The sequence below is a fragment of the Eptatretus burgeri genome, chromosome 2 (genome assembly GCF_056783735.1).
Source record: "Eptatretus burgeri isolate ZD-2024b chromosome 2, Ebu_testis_v1, whole genome shotgun sequence".
NCBI classification, from domain to species: domain Eukaryota; kingdom Metazoa; phylum Chordata; class Myxini; order Myxiniformes; family Myxinidae; genus Eptatretus; species Eptatretus burgeri.
In genome coordinates, this window is record NC_140962.1 from 103,309,074 (window position 1) to 103,326,337 (window position 17,264).

The following is a 17,264-nucleotide window of genomic DNA, read 5'->3' on the forward strand; positions in this document are numbered from 1 at the left end:
AATTATATTATATTTGAAATATGGCCCCATATAATATGAAATTATATTATATTTGAAATATGGCCCCATATAATATGAAATTATATTATTTTTGAAATATGGCCCCATATAATATGAAATTATATTATATTTGAAATATGGCCCCATATAATATGAAATTATATTATATTTGAAATATGGCCCCATATAATATGAAATTATATTATATTTGAAATATGGCCACATATAATATGAAATTCTATTATATTTGAAATATGGCCCCATATAATATGAAATTATATTATATTTGAAATATGGCCCCATATAATATGAAATTATATTATATATGAAATATGGCCCCATATAATCGGTTTCTTTTACAGGAAAAGAAGTCCAAAAAACGTCGTGGACCTCTGAGGCGGTTCTTTCATCACATTTTCCGCTTTTTCAGCCCTCGGAAGTCTGAAGGTAAGAATACAGGGATGAGAAGAGATGGCTACGTTTATTTGGGACACTAATTTATAATTGCTGAGACAGTTTTGTGTTGGAATGACTCAATGACAGGAAAAGAATCATCGTTATTGTTGTATTTGCATTTCCTCACAACAGATTTTTGTCATCAATTGAGGAATAAATATTATTGGTGTTTTCATGGACACCTATCAAAAAAGTCGATTCCGATTAGACGTTCTTGACTGATGCATCATTATTAGTGTTTCCACTGCAATATTGTTTAGTGGTTGTTTTTTTTTTTGTATCTTGACCTTCAATTTAAATTTAAATGTATTATCCACTTAAAAACAAGAATGGAAACTTTACATGTCAAAGAAAGATAAAAAGCTCCATAGTATTGTTCCGAATTTTGGCCCGTCCAGCGTGCGATCGGCCACGTAACTCGAATCGTGACGCGTCGCCCACCGGAACGGACAATTCAGTCGTGACCCTCTCGGAACAACTCCGGGAGCTAGTCACGGGTGGGGGTTTAACCTCACCACAACTCAGTCCGCATTCTACCCACGCGAAATAGGGTCCGATCGCCGAATGGTTGATTTACCTAAGTACCCGCGCGGGTAGCGTACCGAGGAGTTGTACCACGCCGCAGGTCGACTCTGGACACGAACCACTTTAGTGGCTCGTTCCGTGCTGCAGGGATAACCGAGCGGAGTTATCGTCGACCTTGACGGTTCAGATCATTTATCGGGAACTTACACCCACTATCAATCCCTTACATGATGCAAGATGGAAATTCAAACAAAGGAATGGACGCAGCGAAACGGGAAACAGTTCAACAAGCAAGCACCTTAATTTCACACACACAGCACACGCACGTAAGGTAGTAATGCAATGTGCAGCAAAAGCAAAATGCAACAAAAGCAAAAGCACTACTACCGACTATAATTAGTAACAACACTTAAACAATTATACTTGTCAGGACTCGATGCCACATCATTCATTCAAAATAAACAGGAAAGACCTCCCCATAGGCAGGGAGGGAGACGGGGTCCGTGGACCAAATGTGCGCGGAACCTGGAGGAGTGGCCAGGTCCACGAGACCGAAAAGGTCTTACCCGCGTCCTCGTGATGCGATTGCAGGCAAGCCGCAATATCAGCGCAGTTGCTACCCGACTCCGTGCCCCTGGCGTGGTCGATGAGCCCTCTCCGGCGTGCTCCGCGCAAGCACGGTTTGGTCGGCACCACGGTTAGGGTGGGGAATGAACGGGGCCACCGGCACTATCTCAGCGCAGATGGGGGGGGGGAATTGTTGATGCTCAGGGTCGAGCGAGGGGAATGGCTGGCTGGCTTGGTCGATTGTGAAAGCGAAGTTGGCTCGAATCCAGCGACGAGACGACACCAACGACGAGACGAGCCCAGCGACGAGACAACACCAACGATGAGAAAAACGACCCCCACACTACAACGAGTTCCACACAGACTCGCGTTTTTTATAGACCGGGGGAGGAGCCTGTATGCAGATTTTAGGATCAAAACGCGATTGGAGGCGGGGCCACACCGCCCGACGCTCGCCCATTGGACGGAGGAAAAGGGGCGTGAACCTCCCCTGATCCGAATTTCTCTCCCGTAAGGAATCCATTGCACTCCGGCTTGCTGCGTTCGGCAGCAATCACCGAACGGCTTCGGACAGTACGACGTTCGGTGTTGACTGGTGGTGGGGTCAATGGTTGTGGAAGCAGAAAGGCGAAGGTGGTGGGGGATTTGCTGTGGTGGTTTGTTGGTTGGCGGGCGTCGTTTGGGAATGGCGGTGAAGCGATGTTTGCGGGATGGAGTTGTGGAGGTAAAGAGGCGAAGGTGGCGGTGTTTGAGTTGTTGGTGGCTTAATGGTCCAAAATAACGATAGAGAAAGAAAAATGGCTAACTCAAAGTGTCGCAGCCCGGATGAATCACACATATTCCCTCGAAACAACAGGTGTGGGCTAACTACACATGAACTTATCAATATATCTCACCTGAGGACCCTTTATGATGTATTGCGAATTTCCACAGCCGTAACAGTATCAAGAAAAACAATAGAATTGTACTTGAAAATACTTTAAAATGCATAAAACATCAAAAATAAATAAAACCGATGCAACACCAACCACATCTCAAACAATAACATAACAAAAAAGAGAGTTTCTTTGAATAATGGTTTCTTTTCCTGTCAATGAGCCATTCCAACACAAAACTGTCTCAGCAATTGTTCCATCTCCATCTGTTTTTGAATAATGGTTGTCCCTACACAAGACACAAAGTGTGTGTGTGTGTGTGTGTGTGTGTGTGTGTGTGTGTGTGTGTGTGTGTGTGTGTGTGTGTGTGTGTGTGTGTGTGTGTGTGCACATGCGAGTGCATGAATGTGTGTGTCATTGATTGTTATCTCCATCATTCGGGTTTCAGGAGGTGGAACAGAGTCCTCCTTGTATCCACCTTCATTTTGGCGAAGGATCGTGATTTGTGTTGTTGTCAGGGTTTTTGTTCTGAGGGCTCTTTACAGGATCGTCACTGAGCCCTGGACAGCCTCTAACGTTTGTAGTGTGAGTGTGCATAACAGATATGGAACTTCGACACCATCCATGCATGTGTTAACAGTTGGACATTGGCAGACAGTGCGGTTAAACATTTCGATTTTTCTCTGATGGTGAGCCGCTGTTTTCCCGACTCATCACTTGACTCAAAATGATTGGCGTTTGGAGTTTTCCGAAGATCCTGAGACCTCAAAACACTTTTCCTGTGAAGGCTTCATCTCATGATGAGATGGTTCGGGACAATTTCGAGCAATATGACCTCTTTTATAACAGTTGTAACATATAACGGAACTCTTACCACGTGAGTAATTCCGATCATTACCTGGTGATAAAGCAGGCTTAATTACTTTTATCAGCTCATTCATCTGCTTCTGCTGTTCATGTAAAGCAGTGACCAGTTCGTCAATCTTCACGTCCTTTCTGGGAGGATTCGCACAAGCTGCCTGACATATACTCTTGGCGGTCAGCTCAAACATGCTTTGTAACTTACTACTTAGGTGAGTGACGTCTTCCTTGGCCCATTTTACCACTTCTTCCTGCAGCTCAAAAAACGGAATATCTGGCTTGTCACGCAACAGCTTCGTCAGTTCCTTCCTCAACATACTGTCCCTAACATTCTCAGAAAATTGCTCGCAAAGCATTCTATTACTGTCCTGTTCAGATTGAGGACGTTTCTTAGAGATTCTATCTGTCAACCCCATTAAGCATTCGACTGTTCCCACAAAGTCTCACTATTACCCTGCTTCCTCTCAAAAATTGATCTTTGAAGGTGATTGAGTGAAACAGAACTCCCATCCCCAAACACATTTCGCAAAACTTCAAAGATGGTTTCAGGATAATGACGAACATCCTTAGGTCCAGACCTTATTTCCTCTTGTGCACTGCCTTCCAAATTAGAAAACACAAAGTCAGCTCATTGTTGTTCTGACATTGAATGCACACGCAAGATTGAGATAATTTCCTTAATCTAGTCAAACACCGACAGGTCTTGAGTGGTCTCGGGTTGCCCACACAGTTTCCTGACCTTCGGTTCATTGGAGATGTCCACCACAATGGTCTTTTGTAGTAGTTACTTGGCCAGTAGCAAAGGCCACACCTCTTGTGGCTCGACTTGGTCCAGTTGTAGTGGACTGCGGTCGTCGTCTCAGTCTCTCGATCTCCTCTCGTTGGGTAACCATCAACAATAACAACTTAAATCTGTAATAACAATAACAATAACAACAATAACAAACTTCAAGTAACCATCACCAATAACAATTTAAATCAATAACATCAACGACAAGTACAATTAATTGTCGAGGAAAATGTTCCATCTGGAAAAGTAGAAATTGCAGGCAGTACCAGAAAACTCAGCATGCATCTGGCGGCACTCAAGCCGTATTGCCGTGTCCAGCCAGTTAACACCGACCTGGACAGATAGCCGAATGGTTCTACTTGGAGGTGAACAGCCAAGATCCTGGGATATCATGGCACACGGGGGATGTGCACCAGACGGAAGCACATGGGTTTATCCTCGAATCCACAACAAGTCGACAAACACAATTAATTCAACAAATTATGATTTAATAAAAATAATTCAATGATTTATCATGAAAATAACTCAACGAGTGATAATGAAAATAAATCAAAGTGTGAGGTAATGAAACAAGACGTAAACTAAAACCTAATTTGAAATGCCCCCACTCAGTCAAAAAAACAGACAAGGGAACAGCAAAACGAAAAGAAAATCCTCCCTTTGTGCTGGCACTTCGCTGGGTGTCTAGAGATGATATTTTAGGAGCCTGGTGATCCTCAAAACCGCAGGGCCACAGCGTGGGAAACGAACAGCAAAATGGCGCCAAATCGCTCCTCGCGGTCACGTACGTGAGATTCGCATGGATGGTCTTCAATGCCAGGGCCATCGAACCGCCGTACATTTTCTCCATGATCGAGATTGCCTCACCACTCCCTCCAAGTTCCAGGTCCACATACACCAAATGGCATCGCCTTTCTCCTTCATCATACAACAAGGCGATTGTTGCGGCTCAGAGACAAGGCCAAGAGATGCACTCTTATTCTTCCAAGAAATGTAAAACTTCGCGACCCAGCCGAACAGTCAATGGCAAGCATCTTATTTCAATATGTGAACAAATTCACAACAGCACGAACAACAAAAATTGCGTTGCCTTCTTGACCATGTCGAGTCTCCCACTTTTCTTCCAATGACCCTCTTGTTTCTCTCGCCCCTTCTCTTTCTTTCCTCCTCAACGCGTACAAACTTCATCTCAGCCGAACAGGCAACGGCCAGCATCCTGTTCCAGCAGACGAGCAAAATCGCACAGCAGGAACAACGACAATCGTGCAGCCTTCTTGACCGTCACGAGGAGAAGCCAGAGAGGTCCCATGTATTCTGACCACCGTCTTCACACTCTCATCCTCTCTTACATCACACTGATCAATCATTAGCCCCGGGGGCGTGGCCTGCTGGTACGAAGCCAGGAAGGTGGAGTTTTTGCGAGCTCGGAAACGTTTGGCTCCGTCGGCAGCCGGGTCAGCTGTTGTTGTAAAACGTGGTCTTGTTATGGCCGGCTTTGTAAATGCAAAAATGTAGGAAAGGGTCACGGGTGGGGCAATCACATACTGGGAGAACTAGTCTGAAACCCTGCCGAGTTAACACAGCACCACCCCCCATGCGGTGACATGTAAGAACTTATGCTCACAGTTTTCCTTAATTAACATTGAGATGTCTCCGACTCATCCACGGACCATGCTATGCTATACCATCCTATCATATCTTCATGATAAAATTCCTCCATATATCCAACAAACAAAACAGTATGGTTACCAAACACATCAGAAGAGCCTGATTGACTAAAAACTCTCCAATGGCAAACCAATATATATATATATATATATATATATATATATATATATATATATATATATATATATATATATATATATATATATATATATATATATATATATATATATATATATATATATATATATATATATATATATATATATATATATATATATATATATATACACACCTGGTGTTGGCGTAGTGGTTAGGGTAGCGGCTTGGGATCCAAAATGTCCTGAGTTCAAGCCCCGTTGGACGCTTGAATTAATACACACCAGGAGGTTGACTCAGCCTGTCATCCTTCCGAGGTCGGCGAAGTGAGTACCAGTGTACTGGGCCCGGTGTATGCCCCGGTTAAAATAGGTTTACCATATCCCTGTGTCGTAAGAGGCGACTCGGGTTGCGTCAGGAAGGGCATCTGGCATAAAACCTGTGCCAAATCACTATGCGGATCATACGGATGATCCGCTGTGGCGACCCCTAACGGGAGCAGCCGAAAGAAGAAGAAGAAGAAGAAACATATATATACATATATATATATATATATATATATATATATATATATATATATATATATATATATATGTCCATTGGGACCATATTCTGTACAGAGCGTTGGTGCTGCCAAAGCAGTCTCCTTGGCTATTGGGCACAATCCTGGACAGGTCGCCACTCTGACACAGGATACTTGAATGACTCAGTCATCCCAGCAATCTGGTACTCATTTTGCCGACCTTGGAAGGATGGCAGGCTGAGTCAACCCCTGGTGAATTAATCCAGCGGGTAACGAGACTTGAATTCAGGACCCTCGGATCCCAAGCCGCCACCCTAACCACTGAGCTAACACCAGGCTATATATATATACATCCTTCACATACACATACATACACATACACATACATATATAAATTATTTCTGTTAACGTCTGCGTGTAATTTGACGTATCTTCTCCAAAACTGCCGGACGGATTGTCGCCACTTTCGGCATGCGGGTACTCTGTGGTCTAATGAACAGCATGGGCTATGTGAGATCGCACCAGACGGACACGTTTGGGAATTTGCGGCGATTTTCTAATCTTTACGTTCGTTTGCATGGCAACATGTGACGTCACCACTGAGAGGCGTAATTCCGTCATGACATCATCGGTCATTCGCTGACGTCATTTGGTCTGTCATCGACAGACCGTCACCACCGAGAGGCGTAATGCCACTCCTCGAAAACAACGTCTGCAATGCAAACCCTCTTCTGCACATGCTGACTACCTCAGAAGGTGAATTTGACACAAAAAATGTCACAAGAAACATTGTATTTAAAGAAAAGATTTATTGAAAAAATATATTATTTCTGTTAACGTCTGCGCGTAATTTGACGTTTCTCAACTGCCATCATTACCTGTGTTATGTCTTGCATGTGTGATCTTCAAATTAAAGCATACAGCGGTGTTCAATCGTCGGATGTGCGACAAAAAGTGCCGTTCATTGACATTTGCATTCTGATTCTCGGTCACCCTCCACTGCTCCTGTTCAGTCGAGGGCGAGGCCTACATCATGTTAAACTTGCCCCATCAGACGCCAACCTTCCAGTCACACTGCAGAGGATGCAATTTCCAGTCAGACTCGCAGACTCGATGACCATAAACAAATCCCAGGGCCAAACATTTGACAAACTCGGAATATACCTCCCAGCCCCTGTGTTCTCCCATGGCCAACTATAGGTTGCATTTTCACGTGCAAGAGGTTACTCCTATATATCTATCAAAGTGGACAATAATTCCTCACAATGACTATTCAGCACCAAGACACTCACCCAAAATGTCATTTACAGGGAGGTCCTTTAGAAAACTGACAGGTAACCATAGTGCATCACATCCCGAATGACACCCTCCCCAGCTTCCCATAACATCAAATATTATGCCTCATCCAACTTTTGCCACCCATTCAACTCTGTGCGGAGCACGGGTATATGCTAGTGTATATATATATATATATATATATATATATATATATATATACATACATACATACATATGTATATACATGTTGTGGACCTGGGGTCGGGGTCGAGAAGACCATGATTTGGCGAAAGCTATCTCGGGTTCCCACCAGACTCTCCGGAATTGCAGCCCGTCGCACACGGATAACTCCGTGACGTGGTGGGTCGCTAATCAACCGTAAATGCCAATAACTCAACCACGTGACTTAGGGTCCTCCGTATAATGGAAACTGGTTACCTAATGGTCACGTAATCTAATTATCGGGGAACATGCCCTCGGTATGCTTTCTTCAAACCGGATCGCCTGACTGGATCAGATGCAGCTGAGCATAACTGTCAAGGATGTACCGGCTCGAAAACAGATCGTTGGGGATAACGTCCCGGCTAGGCTAGGATACGGACCATGCTGGACTAATGAAGGAAAAGATGAAAACGAGCTGGGAACATTTCTACACAAAGCAATTATTTACAATCAAGTGAGGAAAGGTATGTGGCACTTTGAATGGGGTTTATTGGTATGTACAGCAGAGATAGCAAGGAATTTGTGGGGTGCAACAAAAGGCAAGCAATTTTCAAAAGCAGACACAGAGCAAATTTATCCCGTTATATCTTCTACAATCTTAGCTTATGCTATGACAGGCGCCACCACACACACACACACATACACACACACACACACACACACACACACACACACACACACACACACACACACACACACACACACACACACACACACACACACACACACACACACACCCGATGAAGATTGGGATAGCCAGAAGGAAGGAAAGCAGATGAAGACTAATGGCCTCGCAAAACCTGGCATGGTCAGCCGACCGCACAATCCAGTATGCTTTGGGGGACGCTCTGCTTTAACGATCCCACCTTAAGAGTCGGCACATTATCTCCTGCTTTATCACTTTGCCGGGGCTCCTGTAAACGTGTGCTCCGCACTGGTCCAGAAGAAAGTCTGTCGCACAACAACCCCAAGTGTAGATGCAGTGACAGCAAACGAGGTGCAGTGAAGAGAGGGCTGTGCTGAGAGGCGAAGGAGAGCTCAGGTTAGGCCAGATATGGGAGCATGCGCCAGAGCAGCGAGTTTCTGCGTCCACTTTCCGACGGTATTCCAGGGGCCTCCGTCTGGCCATCCTCCAGGCAGATGCCTGGCCCATCCCCTTCTACTTGAGATGCTAATCAACCTGTTGCAACCATGAGGCACATGGTCGGCCCATTGGCCTCCTCCACTCACAAGGCTCCCTCACCGAGAGAATCTGGTGAGCAGAATCAGAGTCAGGAAAATGAGCCACATGTCCATACAGCCACAGCTGACGCTCACAGACTAAGCAGGTGACAAATCTCATTTGAATCTCTCTCAGCAAGCACTCATTAGACACAAAGTCCGACCAGTGATAGCCAAGGATTCTCCGAAGAGACCTGGTACCAAAGGAATTAAGTCTCCGTCTCAGATCCTTGGTCAGTGTCCAAGTCTCACATCCATAGAGCAAGACTGGAAGCACCAAAGAACTGAAGACTCAGACTTTCGTCCTCACACACAGGTACCGGCAGCGCCACACCCCATGATCTCGTGAATGCAAATCCATGACTCCCCAGGCCCGACCCAGACATCTGTTGATCTTTGGCTCACAGCCAGCAGAGACATGAATATCACTGCCAAGGTAAGTGAATCTCTCCGCAACATCCTCACCACAAACAGGTGCAGACAGGATAGCATTATCCAAGATGTCATTGAAAGCCTGGATCTTAGTTTTGACCCAGGAAACCCATATATCCCAGCGGCTCCGACTTCTCATTCAGCACCTCGAGGGCCCTGTTGTGGAATTTATTTGGTAGAGTTTTATTTTTTTTATCACTTTTAATTAACCGTTTAACCGACTCGATGTAAATCCTGTTATTCAAATGAAAGACACCGATTAATTTACTTCTACAACGTGAAAGTACATCGCTTCAGAGAGTTTTATTATACTTGGTACTTGGCTTGTACCAAGGAGTACAACCCACTGTGGTGGTATACATCCACACGTGCTTGCACTAAAACAAGATTACATTTTCTGGTATTTATATACTTTCATGGGAGAGTGGACGGGGCTGTTTAGCCTAAGGCAAATAACTCCAACTGCAATACGTGTCTTCTTGGTGAAAAACAAAATGATGGAATCATAACAAACGTTACTGTTATCAACCCAGGTCACTTTGTTCCATATAATAGTAAGACATTCCTTTTATCAACATTTAGTGAAAAAGTCTCTTGGCTAAAGGGAAGCATCACTGACAGCCAATTCGACTTATAGCATAAAATTAAATTTATAAAACACTAACAACAATTTGGAGTACATTAATATAATTATTTTCTTCCACAGTTCCCCCCTTTTTTCCTTATAAGGAAAATTTAGAATAATCATATTACACATGATCACCATACCCGTTCCTGGAGGAGAAAAATACATTCCACAAGTTCAGTCAACAATGGCAGCGAGTGCTCATATCAGAAGAATGCTGGATAACGACCATTTCAATGGTGTCCCAGCCAGGTGAGTGAGTGCATTTCCATTTAATTTTATGGCCTGTTTATCAGCATGTGTCACACATTGAAAACATGCTACCCGAAGTCAGAAGATAAACAGGTCAGGGTGTAGATAGAACACCCAACGGGAAACACAGTCGAAGCACTCCTTGAGCTGAAGAGAAGGTAGATCTTGGCAGGTACGAGCTTGGGCCCGACACTGGGTTGAAGGAGATTAAAAGGACCCGAGTGGTAAACAGAGATCAAGCCTCAACAGAGCCTGGGGCCCTGCAGCAGCAGTTTCTGCAATCAGGTTTGATTCTCCTAATGAGCTGTGCACGTTAGATGCAGTCGTGATGGCAGAACGAGCCCCACCCGCACCATTGAACACATGTTGCAGAGGACTCGCCGTGTGGACCTTCAGGGCCTTCGTCGCGCATTGAAGCAACCACAGCAAGTTCACGATGTATTTGCAGAGCAGCAATCCGCGAGTGTGGTTGAGGCCATTCCTCCACGCTTGCACCACACAACGGCGACGTGAAGTCTTTGCTTTGCAGTGGTTTGACTTGTCCAACCTTCTCCTCAGTGGGTTTTTTTCACATTGCTTATCTTATCTCCTCAGGAAGGGGGTAGTTTCATGATCATGTGTTGAATGCCCAATCACTAAAATCTGGGTTCTCCCCATCGTCCAATCTTTCGCTGGAAGTTCTTTCCAAAGCTTCACGAGACGAAATCGTACATTGCATGGTTCAACTGCTCTCAACACTCCGAAACAAACATAATCAAGGTTAACATCAATTAAAGATGCCATCAGTAAACGTCATGAGCTCATGTATTTCAACAAGACTGACAAAGTTCTTGCAGAAGCATTCAACTTGCATTATCAATATTTTATCTCTTTCCTTATTATTTCCCTAAACGACATGCTAAAATATACAAAAATCTCAGTTATATGTACACTCAAAACATTCATCTCATTTACTGTTTCCATGTAGAAAGGGCAACAGTCTCTATCAGGGTTCCAATTTGCAATCAATATTTTTTCACCAAAAATATTCCATCATCTATACAAAAATATAAAAGTGAGCTACTTCTTTCAAGTACCGAATCCAAAGCGATTCAGTTTTGCACAGTTACCATTTAACATTCATATCTGCTAAACAATTCACAGGAGTAATTAAACAAGAGTAGCATGGCTATCATCATCGTCACAGAGTGATTCTTTTGAAAGTCTTTCACGGACTCTCAGCTGTGCAAACCCCCCATGATGAAAGTTCCATTCCGTTGTTGTCGGCATGGCGTCTTTCGAGTTGCCGAGTTGCCGAGCTGCAGATCACACCTTGGCTGCAGAGTGTCCATTTTTGAAACAAGAACTTTGATAACATTGTTACAAATTTCTCCAAACAGTTTAAACAAAACCAAAATGCTAACGTTGTTTAATTAACTTGATGGGCCTCCATTTCTTTGTTTAACCAATGAAATATCTTGGAAAATAATGTTTAACCAATCTCTATGATCACTTCAGAATTCCATCAACATTTTAAATCTCTGACATTGTCCATCTTGTCCACTTCTCTCTCACCAAAACAGCAAAATGCTGCAATGTCCAACTTCACATACACGAGTCATCTATCACTTCCTCTGACCTTCTCAATTACGAATCCATTTTCATTTATCAAAACAAATAAATACAGTTTAAACCTCTGTTTTTTTTTTTTAAAACAGGTGTATAAAAATTGTCAAATCATTTGTCAAATCTTGCTTAAACAGCTTTATGGTCTTGCATGTGCGACAATAAGCAAAATTATTTTCAAATTAAAACAAATGATTCATGAATGAATCTGACAAATCAAATATATCCCAGCGGTGCCTCCAGAGGCACATATAAAGCCACCAGAGATGTTTTGCTTTCTGCTATTCGTGCCGACAGCTGACCTTGGCAGACAAGCTTGCAGATCAAAAGACTTTATATTTTGCTAAGTGTGGAGCTTGTTACATTTCTTTGTCCTGTATTTTAACCCAATTTTCTTCACTACCTGATGCACTTCATTAACAGATCAATCATTTTAAAAGGTAACATGAATTATTTCATCTATCAACTTTAACATTCTCAGACTAATAAAAATAGCACGCCTCGTTCAACGTCCATCCGAGGGCATCATGCATTATCTGTGAATCGCCCCACGTGCCAAACATCATCAAATCATTTTAAAAATCATTCCAAATCACGTTTCTACATTTGGATCACATCTTTTAAGTACAATGGTTACAATTCAAATCAAAATCTTGGAAACATTTCTGACACGTCACCGGGCATGACATGTGCATCTCAACACAGTACCCCAAGACTATCATGCATGCATCATCAATATTATTATCATTATTATTATTATTATAATAACAGGTATTCAAATGATGCTTCGAGGAGACCATCCATTTATCATGTATGCAACGTACAGTGTTCAAAGCCAAAACAGCATACAAAGTTTATGAAACAGTGAGAAAGCCATTTCAAAGAGATTCGTGAACTTGGGTTTTATATCAGCACCAAACCACGAACAGCCAGGCAGCTTTAACTCTCTGCCTGAAGTTTCTTTAGTTATTAAAATATCATTTTCAATTCAGATTTTCACCAAAATGTGAATTCACACACACACACACACACACACACACACACACACACACACACACACACACACACACACACACACACACACACACACACACACACACACACACACACACACACACATACATACACACACACACACACACACACACACACACACACACACCGGAAAAAAACGAACGCACAAAACGACATCCGCCCCGCACTGTAAATTAGCAGCACGTGCAGTCAGTCATCATCGTTTTTCCTCTGGAATCGGTGTGCGCATTTCAGCTCATCCATTTAACAGCCCCACGTTGGGCACCAAGTCTTCACAATCTACGATGGCGACGAATCTCTATCTCCATTTTCCGTCACACATGCATTCCCACAAGCTTTCAAAGCCAAATCCCAAGAGAGCACGTTTCATTGCAGTGAAATATATTGGACTCGCACAAGTTCCATTTCTCCACTCACTCAGCAACACATGCATCTCAATGCAAATCACCAGCCGCGCTCCTAGCCGGTCAATCGTCTCCTGCACCCTACAAAACGTTTCGTGCAAATCATTGCATTTACAAATCCGTAACACCTCCACACAATACAATACAACAAACCAGAAATACAAACAGGTAACTCAATGAATATTCATAACACTTATTCGTTTCCCACTTAACCATTGTCCTTGCTCGTTTACCTTTCCCATTTACCCTGCAACAATTGCTTGCATGTCTCTGGCCTCCTGGTAACCTCGAATTGGAAATTCACCTCGCAGTGCCTCTATTTTCTTCTGCACTCCAACTTTATCACCAAGAGGAACCTAATTACTCCTCCGTCTCCTCGTCAAGCCTCTTCTAGAAACGCACCCAGCAGTGCCATCATCTCTGGCCATCTATCTAACTCCTCTTCTCCTCCAGCACTTGTCTAAAACAACTATAGTACTTATCCTTTGCTTAAAACGGACTCTCTCCGCAGGATCCTCTTCTTTCTATCAATAAAATTCTCTGACATGTACTTTCCTTTGTTGTCGATGTACGTTACCCGTTAAGAACAGCCCCGTCGTCAGAGGGAAAGGGCGAACGCTCTCCGCTTACCATGCTCAAGCGATTGCCGTCCCTCCAGACCATGGACTGCCTGCAGGGAGTTAGTACATCCCGGATGAGCCCCCATTTGTTGTGGAATTTATTTGGTAGCTTTTTATCTTTTTATCACTTTTAATTAACCGTTCAACCGACTCGATGTCAATCCTGTAATTCAAATGAGACACCGATTAATTCACTACCACAACGTGAAAGCACATCACATCAGAGAGTTTTATTATACTTGGTACTTGGCTAGTACCAAGGAGTACAACCCACTGTGGTGGTATACATCCACACATGCTTGCACGAAAACAAGATTACATTTTCTGGTATTTATATACTTTCATGGGAGAGTGGAGGGGGCTGTTCAGCCTTAGGCAAATAACTCCAACTGCAATACGTGTCTTCTTGGTGAAAAACAAAATGATGTAATCATAAAAAAAGTTACTGTTATCAACCCAGGTCACTTTGTTCCATAGCAAGACATTCCTTTTATCAACATTTAGTGAAAAAGACTCTTGGCTAAAGGGAAGCATCGCTGACAGGCAATTTGACTTATAGCATAAAATTAAATTTATAATACACCAACAACAATTACAATTTGGAGTACATTAAGATAATTATTTTCTTCCACTGCCCCCAAAAGGATATCTAGGGTTTCCTCAAAGATGACTGCATCATCTGCGAAATCAAGGTCAGAGATCTTGACATTCCCAATCGATGCACCGCACACCCCTGACAAACTCCAGTTATAACTGGAAATACATCAGAGATGGTACCACCACATCTCACAGTGCTCTCAGTACCAGAGTGTAGTTCAGACATCAGATTGATCAGTTTTGGTGGCACCCCATGAAGACAAAGAATCCTCCAGAGGACATCCGGATTCACTGAATCGAACGCTTTACAGAGATCAACATAGGCTACAAGCAGCCCCTGCCAAAACTCTCGTCTGCATTCGGTGAAGACCCGAAGAGCAAGGATACGGTCAATCGTTGACCTCTGGTGTAAAGCCTGACTGCTCTGGATGCTGGTGCTCAAGCAGATGGTGGCGAACCCAGGTGATAATCAAGAATTATCCGAGCAAAGACCTTGCCCGGCACTGGGAGCAGAGTCAACCCTCGGTAGTTGTTGTAGTCTTGGCGATCACCCTTCCCTTTCCAGCGAGGGACAACAAGGCCCCTCATCCAGTCAGTTGGGATGATGCCTGTGTTCCAGGCAGAGCACAGAACTGCATGCAATGACACGAGTACAGCATTTCCACCAGCCTTGAGAAGTTCAGCATGGATGCCACAGATCCCTGGAGCTTAACCCCATTTCAACCGGTTCACCGCAGCCCATGTTTCCACAAACGAAGGTGGACCACAGTTGATTGGAGGGTCAGCAACAGGGATTGTAACATCCCTGACATCCAACTCGACAACTGGTGGATCAGCCTGGTACAACCGCTCAAAGTAACCAGCCCTGTGGGCCTTCACTTCGGATGCTCACGGACTATGCAGGTAACAAATCTCATTTGAATCTCTCAGCAACCACTCATTGGACACAAAGTCCGACCAGTGATAGCCAAGGATTCTCGGAGGATTCACTTGTCCAAATAATGCTTCAGAGGGTGTAGCAACACAGTCTGTTCCAACACTGATTTTATACAGACAGAGGGTTTGTAAGTAATCAACAAAAGTTGTGACACCTGGAGGAATTGTTTGCTCTTGGCGATCACCCTTCCCTTCAAGAAGGAAGGGTGATCTTCTGTCAAGAGCTCACCACCCTCTGCTCTAATTGCAGTACATTGAGGGAAAGGGCTTGGACGAACCCAATGCGTGAATTCCCCTGGAAGCAGGATGAGAATCACTTGACCACAGGTGATGCTCTATCCCTCACAGATTCCTTACACATTGGCCTCCTTGTCCAACCTTCGTGCAGGTACAGTTTTACACCTCAGTTCCTTTAACAGCTTAGCTCTGCCATTCAGCCTGGCCCTGAGATTCTGGGCTATGAAATCCAGTGTCCCTTGAGAGACAAAATTCTTCTTCGCCCTCTGGTGCGTTACAAGACATCCACCGGCAACATCAAGGACGGTGGTCTTGTTGGCCCTCCACAACTCTTCAGGATCCACCAAAGCACCCAGACCCCCCAAATCTCCACTCACCCTGTTCGCAAACTCCTCAGCTACCCTCTCATCCTTGAGCTAGCCAACATCCAGCCGAGACTGGAATGGTACCATTCTCCTGTGTTTAAGGTGAAACTTTCAAGTTTCTACAACAAGCCGGTGGTCAGTATTGAGGAACTGAGCACTCTGGCAGACCCTGCAGTTCTGGATTATCCTCCAGCGACCATCAACAAGCACGTGGTCAATCTCCTTTGCCACACTGCCAGTGTTGGAATACCAAGTCCAGCGATGAGCTTCTGGGTGCTGAAACCATGAACCAGCCACCCTAAGTCCATGATTTCTTGCTATTCTGGTTCACAGTTCCAGACCCATGGAGACCAACACACGTCTCATAACCATCTCCATCAGTTCCAGTCGATGCATTGAAATTCCTTAAGACGAGAAGTGTATCTGGCCTGGGGCACTGATCAACCACAGACTCGACCGTAGCAAAGAATGCATCCTTCATGGCGAGATCACTCACCTCAGTCGGAGCATAAACAGAGACCAGGGAAATGGCACCCAAGGAGTGACAAATCCTTCATCTTGTAATATGCTCATGGACCAGTGTTATCTCAATTATCATTGGAGTCAGCTTATTGGACACATCTACAGCAACTCCTTGGGCATTGTAACCATCAGAGCGACCAGACCAATAGTAGGTGTGATCACCCGCCATGATCTCTCCGCAATGCGGTCTCCGAACCTCAGAGAGTGCTGCAATCCCGATGTCCAAACGTTTGAGCTCAGATGATAACAGAGACAGATGATCATCCTCTCTTACGGATAGGACATTCCAGGCACCCACCCGAAGGGACCGCCTCAGGTTAACCCAAGGAACCGCCATCTGGTGGATGACACCTCAGCACCACTCCGACACACTCTCCCGCAATCTGACCCGGGAATGTCACCCCGTGATTTCCCTCCGATCATCAACGATTGGGGGCCCCGAAGGCTTTGCCCCAATCTCATCATCCATTGAGCTGCCCTGCGAAGGGAAGCTGCACATTAGGTACTCCCACGGAGTGGGTTTTCAGATTTTTCTCATGCTTCTGCAATGTG

The 17,264-nt window shown here is 44.2% G+C and overlaps 1 long non-coding RNA gene across 1 annotated transcript in view; it reads left to right on the top strand.

Moving 5' to 3' along the window:
• The first annotated feature begins 360 nt into the window (after positions 1–360).
• The window catches only part of LOC147032706 (uncharacterized), a 29,654-nt gene continuing 12,750 nt past the window's right edge, over positions 361–17,264 (top strand). Inside the window, exon 1 of the long non-coding RNA XR_015055293.1 lies at positions 361–447. This is a non-coding gene — a long non-coding RNA (uncharacterized LOC147032706). The remainder of the gene's footprint in view (positions 448–17,264) is intronic.